The sequence below is a fragment of the Leptonychotes weddellii genome, chromosome 7, assembly GCF_054177405.1.
Source record: "Leptonychotes weddellii isolate Sample4059 chromosome 7, ASM5417740v2, whole genome shotgun sequence".
NCBI lineage: Eukaryota > Metazoa > Chordata > Mammalia > Carnivora > Phocidae > Leptonychotes > Leptonychotes weddellii.
The window spans coordinates 74,645,624-74,663,338 of record NC_138375.1 but is presented as its reverse complement, the minus strand read 5'-3'; the positions used below and the strand labels follow the sequence as shown (position 1 = coordinate 74,663,338).

Sequence of the window (17,715 nt, the reverse complement as noted above, 5' to 3'; positions counted from 1 at the left end):
CTCAAATTTTAGACTAGTCTGATGGGCTTAAGGAAAGGTGAGTCTTAAACTGGGCTTTCATTTCATCCTTGGTCCCATATTCTCTCGAGCTCAGAAGTTGCAATTTTAGAACACGAGGAAAGGATGGAGGTCTCAGAGGAAGGCGTGGGGGGAAGGGTACAACTGTTTATTAAGTAATCTGCAAACTTCATATTATCCCTTCGCACCCCCCAAGCTCCTTATGATGATAAAGAAAATCAGACCTGTCGAGTAAGTTGCTCACGACACACAGCTAGCAGGAGATGCAGTTATAATTCCAACCAAGCTTGTTTGACTCTAACACCTGTGCTTTTTCTACTACACCTGCAAGGGGGAGGGGCTTTGACATACTTCTATATATATCATACCATTTCTCATTGCGACCAATGAATGAGGCCAATTGATCTAATGAGTCTATGCTATTACTAAGGATTCCTAGAGAAGGTGAATCAGAGACATCTCCAGGTAAATCATCCCAGTGTGACAATCTTCATCCCCAGGAAATAATTCTTTGTACGAGGCCCAACTCCCTTATAAGATTTTGTTGGGGTGCCTGGATGGCTCAGTCGGTTAAGCGTCTGCCTTCAGCTCAGGTCATGATCTCAGGGTCCTGGGATAGAGCCCCACTTGGGCTCCCGGCTCAGTGGGGAGTCTGCTTGTCCTTCTGCCCCCTGCTCATGCTCCCTCTCTCTCTCATAAAAAAATAAAATAAAAAAAAAAGATTTTGTTTAATTCTTTCTGTTTTGCCTAAACTGAAGCTATAATTGATAACTACGGTCTGTATGATTTAAAGAAGAATGTGAGTGGGGGGTCTGTAAACTGTAAAGTATGATATAAATGTTAGGGATTACAATTACGATGCTGATACCTTAAGCTCACTCTCTGTATCACTTCTCAACACTCCACTCACTGCAGTGACATATAAATATTGATGCAAAATATAAGGACTGCCACATAGGACTTTGTTTTTCTTATTTATTCATTTGTGGGCTTTCTTAAAACCCTCCACACTTTTGAAGTAAATATAATACCTTGCTCTTTGTATGCCTAGACCCGGGTATAATAAGATAATGATCCCAATTCCTCGTTGTGAAACTCCCATTTTGACAGTGTGATTTTATCATAATGGTACAAACTTAAAAAAATTTATAAATATAAATATAGGCTATTATATGGTTACCCATTATAATGAATGCATTCTTCTGGGGAGTCAGTGCAACTGAAATGTTAAAAAATTGCTAATTTTAACACAGTAGTTCCCAGTTATGGGCTGAGGACCCTGGGGATTGAGGGTTTTAGAGCACAAATTTGGAGGTTATTAAAATCCATGTACCCATTTGAAATTTCTCAGTCACGCCCTAGATCAAGTTATTGTCTTTGATTTTGAAATTCATCTATGTAACCATTACCACCTGCTAAAATATAACAAGCTTCATAATATCAGAGCCATTTGGATCCCCCTTTTTAAAAATCTCCAGCACTTAGTACAGAATCAGACATAATGTTGGTCCTCAATAGACATTTAGTGAATAAATGAATGAATTAATGACTTAATAGCGTGGGTGGCAGCCTCTGCTCCTGCTGACTTTTGTCCCCTCCACTTGGATATCTAATAGACATTCCAGTGTCCACAATGTCCAAAACTTAAGTCTTGATCCTCTCTCCTGCTAGGTCTGCTCCTCCCTCAGGCTTTGTCAGGTCAGTCAATGAATGACTTCATCATTTGACAGCTGTTCATGCAAGGCACCTGGAAAGTGCTCTCAATACCTCCTTCTTCTCCATGCTTTGTACCCAGGACACCATTAAGTCCAATAAATTCCAAAATACATCTTATCCATCTTCTCTGCCTCCAATCTAGTTAAGCCACCATGATTTCTTTGCTGTTCTACTCTAAAAACAGCCTCCTAATTGGGCTCTCCACATCTTCTGTGTCCCCCTCCATTAATTCACTATGTGGCAGACAGATTGACCTTTTAAAAATGCAAATTTAATCTTCCCTCTTCTTTGCTTAACACATCTCAACAGCTTGCAACTACATCTATAAGAAAATCCAAACTCTGGGGGCGCCTGGGTGGCTCAGTTGTTAAGTGTCTGCCTTCGGCTCAGGTCGTGATCCCAGGGTCCTGGGATTGAGCCCCGCATTGGACACGCTGTTCCACGGGAAGCCTGCTTCTCCCTCTCCCACTCCCCCTGCTTGTGTTCTCTCTCTCCTGTGTCTCTCTCTGTCAAATAAATAAATAAAATCTTTAAAAAAAAAAAAAAAAGAAAATCCAAACTCTGTAATATGGTATACAGGACTTGCCATTTCTCCAACTCCATTTTGGGCCCCTTACTATGTTCCAGGTATCCTGTACTGGAAGTTATTTTCCGCTTCCAGCTTTTGCACATTCTAGCTAGCCTCTCTGCTTGAAAAGTCCCTCCCTCCCACTCTCTTCCCCTTTTGCCTGGCTGACATTTTATTATCCTCCTGGTCTTGGTTTAAATGCAATTTTCTCAGGGATGCTTCCTTAACCTCCCAATTTGAATTAGGTCTCATTATTACTTTCTCTTGGCATTTGCTCTTTGCTTAGTAGCAGTAATCATTATGTTACTTATAGGTTAATTTGTATGTCCACCTGTTTATTGTGTGAATTTTCCCACTGGCTATGACCCCCATTAAGGCCAAGCCCCTTCCCTGACACATGGCACAGTGTCCGGAGTGGAGGAGGCACTGGGTAAGTATTTGCTAAATGGATGAGTCAATGAACGACTACAGAGTTTACAGTGTACAGAGTACTGTTAAACCTGATCAACCTATATTGAAGATGAGAAAAAATCTGAAATTCAGTGTGACTTGCCCCAAATCACATGACAAGTAAGGCAGGCAGTAACAGGATAGAAGCAAACTTAGACTTTCAGACTCCAGATGCAATGTTCCTTCTACTTAGCTTTTAGGAAGCCCGGACATCCATATTTTCCTGCTTTTACTCTAAAATACCATCAGAGAATTATCATATAAAGGTGTTCAATAATCAGTAGATACTGTAAATAATACTAATATTAACAAGTAGCCTCCTCTGGTCTCTAGAACACTCACACTCATTATTTGTTTAACCACCCTACATCTCTGTGAGTCTACTGTTGTCTCCATTTTACGGATGAGAAAACCAGGACAGGTTAAGTGGCTTGTTCCAAGTCAGATGAGAACTCACATCTGGAGACCAGTCTGGTTAGTGCTTTTTCCGGCACATCATTATGAAACACTCATTTCAGGATGCAACAATGCTTGATTTCTGTTGTTCAAAAAGAATAACTCTTCTACAAGGAAAGTGATTTCAAGAAACTTGGCCTTGTGTCTCTAAGTAGTGTCTCACTCCATTTGGTTTGGCTATTCTGTAAAAGGACAAAACTTCCAGTGATTCAGCACAGAAGACCATACACACAAAAGTAAATCCTTTTGGGAAGCAATCTGTTTCTTGACCTTCCCAGAAACACTTTCCTCACCAGCTGTATAGGTCAACTGTCAAAATTCCCTCAGAGTTAGATACACCCAGTTCCTGGAATCCTGCTGGGTGGTCCTAAGGGCTCAATGGTAGAGCTTAAATCACAAAAGGAAATCTAGATCACTCGAGCTAACACGTGCTGAACACCAGATACAACACACCGCCTAACAAGCCTGAGAGAAGACTTCAGCTGCTATCTTGAGGTGACAGTTGCAGAAACTACAGCATGCAACAGGTGAGTAAATTTTCCAAAGTCACACAGCGAGGATGTTGGGGCTTGAATTAATTGTTACACTAGGCGCGCTCTCTCTCTAAAAAAAAAAAAGAAGAAGAAAAGAAAAGAAAAGAAAAGAAAGTTGCACTGGAGAAAAAAAAGCCCCATGGTCAAAGAAGCCTGGAAAATGCTGCATGTCATACCCCTTATTGGAGAGTCATGGTGCACATTCACTTATTTAAAGGCGATAGAAAATGAACCTATTTAATTTTGTTCTAAACCAGCATTTTCTAATATGCTAAATATTCTAAATATGCTTGGCCACAGAATTCCTTAAATTCCTGTGCTAGTGCTGCTTTGTTGCAATATTGCATTCAACCACAAGATGGCACTAACACTTATCAAATTGTTGTGAGGCCTGTGGTTCTATTCAAAATTAAGGCCTCTTAAATACACACTTTGTGGTTTTCAAGCATTTTCTAGCCACCTGTGCTTGCTGTTATTAACTGAGCCATGGCCCTCATTAAAACATTTTCTATGGCACTGATGAAATGAAAACAGGGCAAATAAGTATGGGAGAAGAAACTAGGACGTGTTAGCCCTAAAATAAAATTCAGGTTTTATTGTTATTCATGTCATAGTCAAGAGCATCCTTCTTCACACATGCGCTTTATCAGATAGCATTAACTCCAGAATTTATTTTTCAACATTAATCCTTTTATTTTATAATTATAAATTCTATGCTTTAAAAATTCTAGAGTATTCTAGGGGCTCCTGGGTGGCTGTCGTTAAGCGTCTGCCTTCGGCTCAGGTCATGATCCCAGGGTCCTGGGATCGAGCCCTGCATCGGGCTCCCTGCTCAGCGGGGAGCCTGCTTCTCCCTCTCCCGCTCCCGCTCCCCCTGCTTGTGTTCCCTCTCTCACTGTGTCTCTGTCAAATAAATAAATTCTTAAAATAAATAAATAAAAATAAAAATAAAAATTCTAGAGTATTCTAGATCTAGGGATTATTAATTATTTCTGAACCTTAGGATCAAATTGTTTCAAAAAGAAGATTTAGATGGTGTGTAAAATGTTTTCTCAGGTAGTAAAGGAACACATGTCCTCAGTGCTATACTTTCTTTTCTTTTTTTTTTTTTTTTTTGAGTCACAGGTCACTGATGAGCACTTCAACATTCCGTGTGATTGTTTAGACTTTAGCGTAATTTAAGTCTAACAGAAAACTTTGAATGGGTCCACTTTTGTGTGCAATAAGCACAGTGTACACAAGATGGCAGCCTCTCTTCCCTTAAAACAGTGTTAAAGATATTTCAATGTAAATATTGATTTTCCTCCTCAGAATAAATGAGCCTCCTGGTGAACAAGTTTAAATCAATCTTATCCCAAACCTAGTATGTAAAGAAACAGAAACAGCTACTCCTGTTTTGGGGACCTATAGTCATTCAATAATGCTCACCCCTAATCAAAAACAGCGCCAAATCGAAACTCAGTCTCATATTAGAAGTAGGGAAAGAAAAGGAAGGGGGGAGGAAGAGAAAAAAGAGCAAAAGAGGACAACAGAGAAAGGTAAACATAAAATTGAGTGTAGACAGTTAAAAACAATTTAAAGTTGGACCTTCCTGAAGGTACTAGCTAGCCATCTTTACTGCCCAAATGCAACAAAGAAAGTGTGTATTGTACAAAAATGTCCTTCACACTTGAAAGATGCCTGTAAAAGTAATCTTCAAAGCATACTCAGAGCAATAGGTTGAGTCTTTATGTACATTTATTTTTCACTAATAGTTTAAAAATCTGCAAAATAGAGATCTTATTTACATATTAAAATTATCTCCTTAGGGGCGCCTGGGTGGCTCAGTTGGTTAAGCAACTGCCTTCGGCTCAGGGCATGATCCTGGAGTCCCGGGATCGAGTCCCGCATCGGGCTCCCTGCTCGGCGGGGAGTCTGCTTCTCCCTCTGACCCTCCCCCCTCTCATGTGCTCTCTCATTCTCTCTCTCTCAAATAAATAAATAAAATCTTAAAAAAAAAATTATCTCCTTAGGCTCTCCCATTCCTTCATTTTTTTGTTGGAGATTTGGAATGCCCTACAATTGACATATATCGGGCAAAACAACTAAAACTATTAAAATTCAAATGTGTGAGGTTTCTAATAGCATGTGGCATACGGTAATAAAGTAAGAATAAACTAACATTTTTTCATAATAAGTACTATGAATATTCCAATGATTTTGAAATTTATGGCTAATGAAATTACATGATATGGCCCATAGATGAATTAAAAATAATACTGTGATGAAACACAGCACAGGGCTGAACTAAGTAAATTTCTTCCTTTGAAGAGTAGAAGGTACTTCAAGACACACTATAGAGAGAAGGTGTTTGTGACAGGAATAGGCTATTGATTTATATGAGTACTTTTTTTGGCTCGTTTTTCTCTTATAAATGCAGAGCTCAGGGTATGTGAGAAAAAACTCTACATTCATATTTGGGATAAATACAGCTTGCTCAATTCCCTTTCATTTGTGGTGTAAATTACAGGGGTATCTACATGCAATTTCCTGATAACGTCTGGGAGTACAGGTAGACTAAAATATGGAAGGGTGGTACTCACATTTTTTTTTCACACTGCTTTAGATAAATATGCTTTAATTTTGAATATAAATTATACATTAATTTGTGATATAAGAGCAACCACAATAGAGGAGTATCCTAGACGTCATTTTTTTCAATGGGCTTTTCTCCCACTGCCTCTGGGAGCTCCCTCTCTGAGCAGTAATTAATGCACTGGCTAGATACAATAGATATTCTTCACCATTCACAATTCTTTTTATTTTTTTTTCCCCAGAGGGACACAGTTTTCCCTGGAATTGAACGAGAATATATTACTATGTTTATTCAGCCATCATAACTCCCTAAAAAATCAAATAGAAGGAAATTAAAAAAAATTTAAGTACTTTAACTTTCCTATTTAAAAAAAATCAGAATATTAAAAAATTAGACCCTAAAGTTTCTGTGCTATTCTCAATCTTTTTTTCTTCTGGCTATCCCCATACTCTCCTGAAGTTGTTTCCTTGAGTGTCACCCGTAACTTTTAACCACCAATTCCGATGGGCTTTTCTTAGTCTTCTATCTGTGGGTCACACTGAATGTAGTTAACTCCACTGACTGGAATTTCTTCCTCCCCTCCTTTCCCCTCCCCCTCCCTTCCCTTCCTTTCTTTCTGATTCTGTGACTCCACTCACATTAATCCTATGGTGGGAAGAATATCCGCCACAGTCAGTTTTGCTTTTTATAGGCAGTGTGGTCTTAGCAAAGTCATTTAACCTCTCTGGTCTATAGTTTTTTGATCTTTAAAGTGAGAGGATTTCCCAAATTTCTCTGAGGAGAACAAAGGATCTCTAACAAGATTTCACTTACATGTCATTGACAGAGAACAAACCATTCCACATAAATGAGTTTTCCATAAACTAAAAATTGCCATGTCAAACACCAAGACCTGTTTTATTAATACATTTGAAGAAAATATTTCTAAAATTTATTGTTTTTCTCCTTTTTAGGTAAATAATGAATGTAATTTAAAAAAAAAATGGGTCAGAGCCTCATATCTTGATTATATATGTCTAGGAAATTGTCACTAAAGTTCTAGGATAACTAAGTTAAATCTTCTGTAGAAAACTGGTGAAACTTGGCAGAAATCTTTCAATTTCTGAACTCCCAAGGGAATGCTGCTAAAAGTCAGAAGATATCTCACAGAGAGATATTTATCACAGAAAGCCCCCCTCCCCCTGCCATGGGGTATTTCCATAATCTGTAATATATTCTATATATTCTTAGTTTGCTCTATTTCTTTTAATTTAGAGTTGTTATAAATTCAATGACAGTAATATTTCTGTTATTATATATGCCAGTGAATAAAAAGTGGTTCTTAAAATATAACAAATTAAAAGTGACTTGAGGTGTAAGGAGCCTGAGTTCCTGGATCTCTGTGTGGAGGGGAGCCATCTGCCAACGAGAAGCATGTGCCTTGGACTACTATGTGGGTGAGGAAAAAGCTTCTGTTACATTTGGGCCATTAAATATTTTAAGGGTGTGTTTATAGCAGCAGCTCAGCCTACCTTAACCAATACAGATACCTACATCTTGTGAATTCTAATTATTACAAATCGACTTACAACCACTGTTTAGCCTGTCCCACCTGATAAATGCTCCTAAACCCTCTGATTCTAATTCTTTTTTTTTTTTTTTTAAAGATTTTATTTATTTATTTGACAGAGAGAGACACAGCGAGAGAGGGAACACAAGCAGGGGGAGTGGGAGAGGGAGAAGCAGGCCCCCCGCCGATCAGGGAGCCCGATGCGGGGCTCGATCCCAGGACCCTGGGATCATGACCCGAGCCGAAGGCAGACGCTCAACGACTGAGCCACCCAGGCGCCCCCCTCTGATTCTAATTCTTAAAATCTCTCTAGAAATCAGCTCTGCCAGCATTGCCTCACCATTCTTTATCTAGATTCTTCTAAGAGCCTTCTGCCTGGTCTCCCTGCTTGCCTTCAAATCTCTTCCCCAAGTGCCGCCAGAGTTCTCTCTGTCATACACAAATCTGGCCACTTGATTCATCTGAGACTCCATTTTACTCCATCTTCCCCATACAAGCACTGCTGTGGGAAACCCAGGCCCCAGAACTCAGGCTCAGGGTTCGTTTTCAAAGCTTCTCTTATCCAGGGGATTTGGCATAAACTGGGTATATTTTTATTATTTTATACTCTTACCACGGGGCCTTCTGATCCTAATTTGGCTTCTGTGTCAGACTGAACCCTAACATCCATTTCTTTAATTTTTGTTTTAGTAATGGAGCCTCTGTGAGTTTAACAGCACATATGATCCCCTCATTAGAGAATTTCTTATCCTCTAAGCAATGGGTTTGGCCACATGATAAGTCCTTGCTGGTAAATTTGAGCAGAAGTGACACACGACTTCTGGATCTTCTGGTGAAAATTGGAGCAGTTGCTTTGAATCAGAGGAGGAAGCATGAGGTGATGCACGCAGAGCCCCTTCATCAGCCTCCGATCTCTCCTTTTTGGACTCAGTGTAGGACAACACCTCTTTTTGAAGCCACTGTACCTATGGGTCTCTTTTTACCAGAAGCTTGGCTTGCACTCTAAGACACCTTTCTGAGTATGTTTCTTATTATAATGATTTATTTGACTTTATACAGCTAATCAATCTTATTTGAGTTCCAGTCCATCCATTTCATAAGATCAGGTGATATGTACTTGCATTTCCCACAGCCTGGCCACTCCTGAGCCCGGGGACTTCTCACTTACAGAACTGCAAGATAAAATCTAGTCAAGAAAAGAAAAAAGGTCGAGGTGGGAAGGAACCAACTTACCTGAATACTTACTAGATGCCTGGGACTTTTCATTTAGTTTTAACTCTAGCCCTGTGAGATGAGTTAAACCAGCACATAGGAGGCATCCAAAAGATGTCTGCTGAATAAACTGATATTCTTAGTACTTTACAGATGAGTAAACTGGCTCAGAGAGGTTAGGCTGCTTGACCTGGTTATGGGATCTATTTGATTCTAGATTCCAAATGTACTCCACTACACCATGATGCATGCCTACCTACCGCAAGCTTTTCCAATCAACTGATATGTCCCACCTATCTCAAACTACCATTTTTGAGCTCAGTCCTCCCACATGGTAGCCCCATCAGAGATAGGAAGCGACAGAGCTCACTGAACTTGGCAATCTTTAATTCCGAACCATAATCACGGCAGACTCGCAGTTAGACAAGTATGGGTGAATGTGACTGGGGAGCTGATTCATTTAGTGTCCTTTGCCTCCATCTGACAGAAAATCTCACGAGAGCAAGAATTCTTCTGCATCCCAGAACCTACCATGAACCTACCAGGTGCTCAACTGATCAATAAATATTTGTTGACTTGTATGAATAACATACCTTACCATTAATATACTGGCTTTGCTGAGCTGGGCACTTATTCAGAGGCCTAAAACTGGGGTTCTCTGTAAAGAAGGAAATTGTCCAATGGTGCTCCGCAGAAAAACCTAATCAAAAAGTATAAAATTTTTTAATGTATTTTGAAGGGGTTGAAAGCTTATTTTCACTCCATCCACAGCAGAGGTGGTTTGGTGCCATGTAGGGTGGTGGTGGAGAGCTTGACCTCCAAGTTAGAAAGCCTGGGTTCTAAGGTCAGCTCTAGCATCTACTAGCTGTGTGAATTGCAAAAAGACACCTAACTCAGAGGAAACTGAAGGTGGTATAAAACCTGATGAAGGTCATTGTGACAGTTTAATTACTTAATCCGTATAAAGTACTTGGCACAGTTACTAGCACAAACTAAACCTTCAATAACAATTAGCAATTAATCTTATTCAACATGGAGACAAAGTAACATAATTACATCACAATTTGAAAACTTGAACATAACAAAATTGAAATAAAGAACTACAAACATATCAAAATGGATATCAAATCTCTGAATTCCCATGTGGAATAATTCATTTCAGTTGAGATAACAGTTACAAGTTAGCTACTTTCCTTAATCATTTAAGAATACATTAAACACACAGCAGAAAAGTAACGATTATTTTCCAGGGATTTCTCCTTCCCAGTTATGTTAGAGATAGCAACTCTATTGGATTTTTTTAAAAAGAAAAACTAGCCTAGAAATAATTATAAACATTCCATGAATAAACATAAGTATAAGGAAGTATCATAAAATATGACATTAAAATAACTGAAGACCATAGGACATAACCACTAAAACAAAACAAAACAAAAGTTATTACAACCCTAAGAAGAAAACAAAATCTTCATCAATCAAAACCATAAATAATAGCAATGCAAATAGTTTTATGACCCTTGTTGATAGATTACCAACATTAACTGAACAAATTTCAAGACAACTATATTGCATTATGATTAAAATGCATCACAGATGCATGGTCATGGAATTATATGTTCCTTGGCATATCCACAAATTCAATTTGAGAAAAAAGAAGTCAGTGGTCTCCTATGTGTCTCCCTGCTTCTTGTCTTCCCCACTCCAACTCATTCTCCACAATCCTATGCCTAGAATTTTTTTTTTTTTTTTTGGACACAAAAGTCTGCTGTTACTCCCTTGCTTTAACTTCTTCATTGCTTTCTCACTGATTTCAGAATACAGTTCAAATGCCTTGGCAGGTCATACAAATGTTTCTCCGTGAATTTCTCCAGACTCCTGTTTTGCCAGAATAAAACTTGCAGCGCCTCAAATTCACAGCTTCTTTCCCATGCCTGTGCCCCTCCTCATCTCTTTCCCTTTGCCTTGAATTTGACAGTCTCCACCATCCTCAGTCCTCTTCTGGTACCAAATGCGAGTCTCCCTGCTGTGCAGACGTCTTTCCTGCCATCCTGTGGACACTACTTGGCCCTTCTCTTTTTTTTTTTTTTTTTTTAAGATTTTATTTATTCATTTGACAGAGATAGAGACAGTGAGAGAAGGAACATAAGCAGGGGGAGCGGGAGAGGGAGAAGCAGGCTTCCCGCTGGGCGGGGAACCCGATGCGGGGCTTGATCCCAGGACCCTGGGATCGTGACCTGAGCTGAAAGCAGACGCTGAAGGGCTGAGCCACCCAGATGCCCCTATCTGGCCCTTCTCTTATGCTCCCAAATATCCTCTGCAACAGCACCTGTCGCAGTGAGGACTTGTTAACTTCTGAGGGCTGGTTTCAGGCACGACTCCTGGGTCATCATCTGTGATCAAGAACTGTTGGCTGACTGACAACACTCATGTACACCTGAATAAAGGAGTGTCTGTCTCATGTCAAAATAACACAGAAACTAGTAAGGGAACCAGTATGTAAGTTGTCTAATCTTTATTTCCTGCTCTTCCCCGCTCCCTTATTCACTAGCATCCTAAGAATCTCATTTGGATTTTATTCTCAAATTCTGAATCTGAACTATGAGGAGTTTAATATCAAAGCAGCATTGAGCCACCACTCCCACCCTAGTAAGCATTCTGCATTGCCACTTTCCCCAACTATGGCGACGGACAGTCACTGTAATTCCTAAAGATGGTCAGGCTGTCCCAGTTTTACAAAGTGCTTTTAGACAATCTTGTGTTAGTAGCAATCTGCTTAGAGTGTTTATTTATTTGATAGAGAGACTGATTTGGATTTATTCAGAACAATCAACTAGAAATCATACCAGAATAAAGGTGGATGAATGTGCTTGTGACATATGTCTTCTATGATTATGTCAAATGTCCAATAAATATAATAAACATACAGTAAGCAGTGCCACATTTTCATGCAAAATACTTAGAAGAAAGGTTATTTTTTTTTGTATACAGAGAAATTATGGCTGACAGTGCTACCTTTCACTGACATCTCTATTTTCTTCTTCTTTACAGGTAAGTAGCTAAATTACATTTTCTATTCTTTTTATGAAAGAGGCCATGTGACTAAGGACTGGGTTCTGGCCAAAGGAATGAGAGCTGAAGTTGTAGCCTAGCCATGACATCTTCCCATGTGCAATCTTCTCTCTTCTTTCCCAATGCTGAGAGAGCAGGACCACAGGAGAGATGAGGGCAGGACCACAGGAGAGACAGACTCTGGAGTTCCTGAATGAACCAGTAGCACTGCCACCAGCTACAATGGACTATGAAGTGATAAATAAATTTTTATTTCATTAAACCACTGAGAGTTGAGCGTTCATCTTTTTCAGGTTCTAACACTGCTTACCTTAACTAATACAAAAATTGATTCCAAGAATGGGTGCTGCCATTAAAAAAAAAAAATCCCTAAAATATGTGGCATTGACTTAGTGGTTAGGTGGTGGGCAGCAAGGTAACACTGAAAGGCTGGAGAGTCTTGTTAGGCCACGGTCAGCATTTGGTAAAACTGCTCCTGTGATAACCTGCAAGGCAAACTACCTGCTATCAAACCTAAGCTGGAGGGGACATGGTTGGAAAGAGCCAGAATACAGGTGTATATTTTCCATAATTGATTGCCTTTAGTAAATAATCATAAGAAAGAGGTGAGTTCAGATGAAAAGAGGCTGATTTGCAAGTAGAAACGAAGTAAAGAGAAGAACTGAAAAGGCTGTTTTTAGATCCCAAATAATAGAAAATAATACTGAAAAAAACCTTTGAACAACAAAAGCTCATTAAGACAGCCTAAAGACAAGTGTCACATTGGCCTTCCCATGCAAGCACCACAGCCTTAAGGTACCTGTCATTGTGTTAAAACGGAGAAGCAAAGAAATAAATCATGCCTGAGGAGTCTATGAAAGAACACTACATAGGGTTGTTGGCACTGGGAAGACAACTAAGTTTTTGAGAGAAAGACATTAGTTGGTTGAGATACCTGATCTTGCACCAGCAGGAAGCAGGATTATCAGTCTACTTCCTATCCATTTCAGACTTGGCTATAGAGAATAAAGAACTTCTCAGATGGTGGAGACAGTGTTACAGAGAACAATAAACAAGAGGATTCTCCCCAGATAGTAGAATTCTACTCAAGCAACTTCCCTACCCTCCAGCTAAGTAGCCTTCATAAAGTCTGTCCATGGAGATTTCAGAATTGCTATGGACAAGGAACTGCTATGTGTCTCCCATGCTTTTCATTTTGGTCATTATCTGTTGGATGTATATGGTGAAGTGGTAGGCAGATTTATATCTCAAAGGGCTACAAAGAACCCCATTTGGACCCAATAAAGGATTTCCTTTCATTCAGAGATCCTGGACTTGGAGCTGGATACAGTGACCACAAGGGACTCTGGGCTGTTTCCCTTGGGGAAGGGTAAATGTCTTCTATGTGCGGAAGGAAGAGTGGACCAGATATTTGGTGACCAGAAAAGTGGAATGCAGTCAGTACTGCTACTGCTTAGCTATCTACATGTTTTCTTCTTCTTCCTGAGCACATAGCTGGCCTTATAGCTCCCAGCCTCCTGTAAAACTGGGAATGGACAAGTATCTGCATTTGGTCAATTGAGTATAAGCCAAGAAGATGATGTGTCACTTCTAAGCCTGGCATATGAAAAACCTCCCATGTGTGACTCTTTCTCTATTTTCTCATCCACGGGCTGAAAAGACTTGAGGATCAAAAGGTGTAAAAGGGAGAAATCTAGTACAATTGAATCCACATTGCTTCTATTCCCCTTGATGCTGTGACCTATAGCTTAGGAACTTCTGCTTCGCCCTGCATGTAGGCATGTTAACTAGTGGAAGGAATTTTGCTTACAGGTGAGATTTGCAAAAACCACTCTTTACCCAAAGCCTACCTCACCTAAGGAGATAAGGAAGTCATCATCTCAATTCCTTTAAGACTGAGGAATGGTCAAGACTCAGGAGGGATTGAAACCACACCCCATGAGATTGAACTAACAGAAAAGATAAAGCTTGTTTTTCCCTAATCAGCTATTGTGTCTTTTCAGACCCCACTAGCAAACCCACTAGCTGTCTCTACAGAAGTCTGGACCCAAGGTCAACTTGAGTTGGTATGATTCCAGCCTATGAACAAGCAAGACCCTGCATTCCTTACCTGAGATAATGAGCCTAAGACTCCATCCAGTTTATATCAGCTCTCAGAGCATGCCCATAGCCCCTTCCCTTGTCCTAAGATAACTTCCTCACATCAGAAGGTGATTTGGATTCATTCTGATGTTGTCTTTACCCTAAGTGAACATGGAATATATATTTCCTATATGTTTGCTCAATGGGCATGCTCCATCTGTCCTCATGAATAGTCATAAGTTTCCCTGTCCTTTTCATCAGTATGTATGTATGTAATCTCAAACCCTAGGATTATAAAAAATCTTGTTCTCTCTCCCTTCAGGGAGGTGGATTTGAGGCTTGTCCTCCTGTCTCTTCCTTTAGCTTCCTCTGGAATAAACCCCTTCCTTACTGAGTACCTGAAGTCTCAGTGATTGGCTTCACTGTGCATCAGGCAGATGAACTTGGGTTTGGTTACAGAGGGAATTAGTAATACTAGATGGGGAAAAAAGTTGAGTCCCTTAATGACCGTGTGGAGCAGAGTTGGGGCCCCACTCTCCAATGCTGACCCCTACCGGGCTATGATAAGAGCCAGATATAAGATTCTATTATGTTAAATCACTGCCATTCAGCACTGTTTTCCCTTTAAAACTGAGTGATGATAATAGTCTTATAGAAAATGAAGTCTTAGAATTGGAGGGGACTTTGTCCAGTCTTTCCCTGAAAACAAGAATCCCAGCTACAAAACTGACAGATGACAGATGGTCATGGAATGCAGACGTAGTCAGAATACTTTCAGCTCAGCAATTCAGTATTTGTGGAACACATACACTGTGTGATATAGTATTTCATTTTGACCAGGTTATAAAATGTTACAAAATGTATGTTACAGAGCTAACCTGCTTCCTCTGAATCCTTAGAGCTACAAGAAAATAGCCAGTCCCTGTTTCACAGATACTCCTTCCAAGCATATGCAGTCCCTAATACTTCTTTCATTGGCACAATTATATCTCTAAGGTCATTAAAATAAAGATATAATAAGCTAATCTTCTCATCAATTATTTTTCAATGAGAGAATTTTTGAAGGATAAGCTTCCACAAGTAAACAATGAAAAGGAAAGATTTTTATTTTCAAAGTACAAGTTTTAAAGGAATGATTACAGTTGTGTCCATATCCCTGGATTATCAATTAAAGGCTTTTCTTCAATTATCATATTATTTGATATGGTCAATAGTTATGTAAGTTTTATAAGCAAGTAAAAAAGATAAGCAAAACAAAATGTTAACACCTACAACATAACTAAAATACTTGAGGAACAATGAAAAAACCTTCACCCCTTATGCTAAAAACAGTTAAGTGCTTAATGTGACAAGTGACTTCAAAACTTGCAATTATCCTGCTAAAGCAGGTCATCACCAACAGAGGCAAAGATGGCAGATACAGGACAGTAGCAGGTGTTGTGCATCCTTTTTCCTATCCTCAACACTCTCGCCTTCAGTTCTCTGTCAGGGTGTGGAAAAGTCCATGGTCTGCACTGGTAAGTTTCACAAAAACTGTAGAACCAACCTAAACACTACATTTCCCCATGATCCACTCTTTCCTGCCTTCTGCCTTTCTGCCAAACTTGCTATTTTTTCCACTTCCATTAATATTCTGTTACTTTTTAAATGAAGGCAGGGCTTTTTCCTAATAAAAGATTTGAGCTGGTTTGCAGAGTGAATGAATTCCCCAGCTGGTATACTTTTCCTTTTCTGAAATACATTCATGCTTTCAATAATATTTACTGTGTGTCTATTATGTGCTAGGCATTGGGCATTCAGTAGAACAGAAAACTAAGTCTCTATTCCCAAGGAGCTTTCATTCTAGGGGAGGTAAACTGCTAAGAAGGTGGGGGGTAATATGTTATGTGGTGATCGGTCCATGCAACAACATAAAGCCACGGGTAAAGGGATGGTGATCAGAGGGGCCTCCTATTTTAGATAGGGTGCCAACAGAAAACCTGCCCTGTAAGGAAACATTTGAAAAGGAACCTGAAGCAACAAGGAAGCATTTCAGGCAAAGGAAGCAGCAAGTATGGAGGCTCTGAAGAATTCCTAGTATGGATGGAGTGAGTGACCTAGAAAGTGAGTGGGAGGTGATGAAATCAGAGCTTATTGAAACAACAGACTTTGTGGGGCCTTACAGAACCTTGGTAAGGACTTGGAGTTTCTCTTTAAGTGAGTTAAAACAGAAGAGCAAGTGAATAAGTACACTAAAATCATTTAAGATTGCCTTGTCTGATGTCAAAAGACCAGTCTTTGATTAGAGAATACACCAACACCTGAAAAATAGGATGTACTCAAAGGGCCAATTATAAAAGGGCAAGTATATTGTTTTCTTCAGTTACTCAAAGTAATTTTTAAATTTAAGCCAGCCGGTCTGAAATATTTTGACAAAGGCAGCCTAAAGGTTAATAACGAATGTAAAACAAATGTGAATTTTTATACTTCTCATCTTCGTGTCTACACTACATCCTTTAAAATTTAGATTTCTAACTTATATCTAATACAATATAATTGAATATAGAGTATATTCAGATTCTGTCATGACTCCTGTTGATGTCAATATTATCTTATTTTGATATTAGTATAAAAATAAAATAGATTTGACAACCAACATTCATCACTAGACTATCATATTTAAGACAATGAGAATTCATTCAACGTTAATGGTCAGCTTAGCACATCATGAGACAGTCATTACTGGACACTGGTGGTAAATGTTCTCCCTGCTGGGGTAGGAGGAATTCTGAAACGTACCCCCAAGATTTCTCATCCCAATCCCTGGACTGTGAATATGATGAGATCTCATATCTGTGATTGTGCTGCTTATAGGACAGAAGGGATTTTGCAGATGTAATTAAGGTTACTAATCAGTTGACTCTGAGTTCACCAAAAGGGAGATTGTCAGGGTGGACCTAATTTCATCTAATTTCCTTTAAAAGCACAGGGTTTTCTCTACTTGGTAGCAGAAAGTCACATTTGAAGCATGAGGGTTATTTGATGTGCTATTGCTGGATTGAAAATAAAGGGGGCCACATGGAAATGACCTGATACTAGCTTCTAGCAGCTGAAAGAAAACCCTGACTGGCAGAGAGCAAGAAGGGAGTGGCATCAGTCCTGTAGCCACAAAGAAATGAATTCTGCCAGTACCAAGAATAAACTTGGAAGTGGACCCTGAGCTCCAGATAAGAGTTCAGCCCAGCCGACACCTTGATTTTAACCTTGTGAGACTGAGCAGATAACCCAGTCATGCCGAGCCCAGATTCCTGACCTACAGAACCTGTGAACTACTAAATGGGTATTATTTTAAGCTGCTAAACTTGTGGACATTAGTTACAAAGCAATGGAAAACTAATGAGTCTACCTTGAAAAATGTATTTATGGTATAGGCAGAGAAATAAAAAAAAAATTAAAAAGCCAGAAGGAAACTTACTTGAACCTAATAAAAGCCTTCTTTATATTAAAA

The 17,715-nt window shown here is 39.4% G+C and overlaps 1 protein-coding gene across 16 annotated transcripts in view; it reads right to left on the bottom strand.

The window, feature by feature from the left end:
- MCTP1 (multiple C2 and transmembrane domain containing 1) overlaps positions 1-17,715 on the bottom strand; it is a 494,794-nt gene that overhangs the window by 234,030 nt on the left and 243,049 nt on the right. The window lies entirely within an intron of this gene.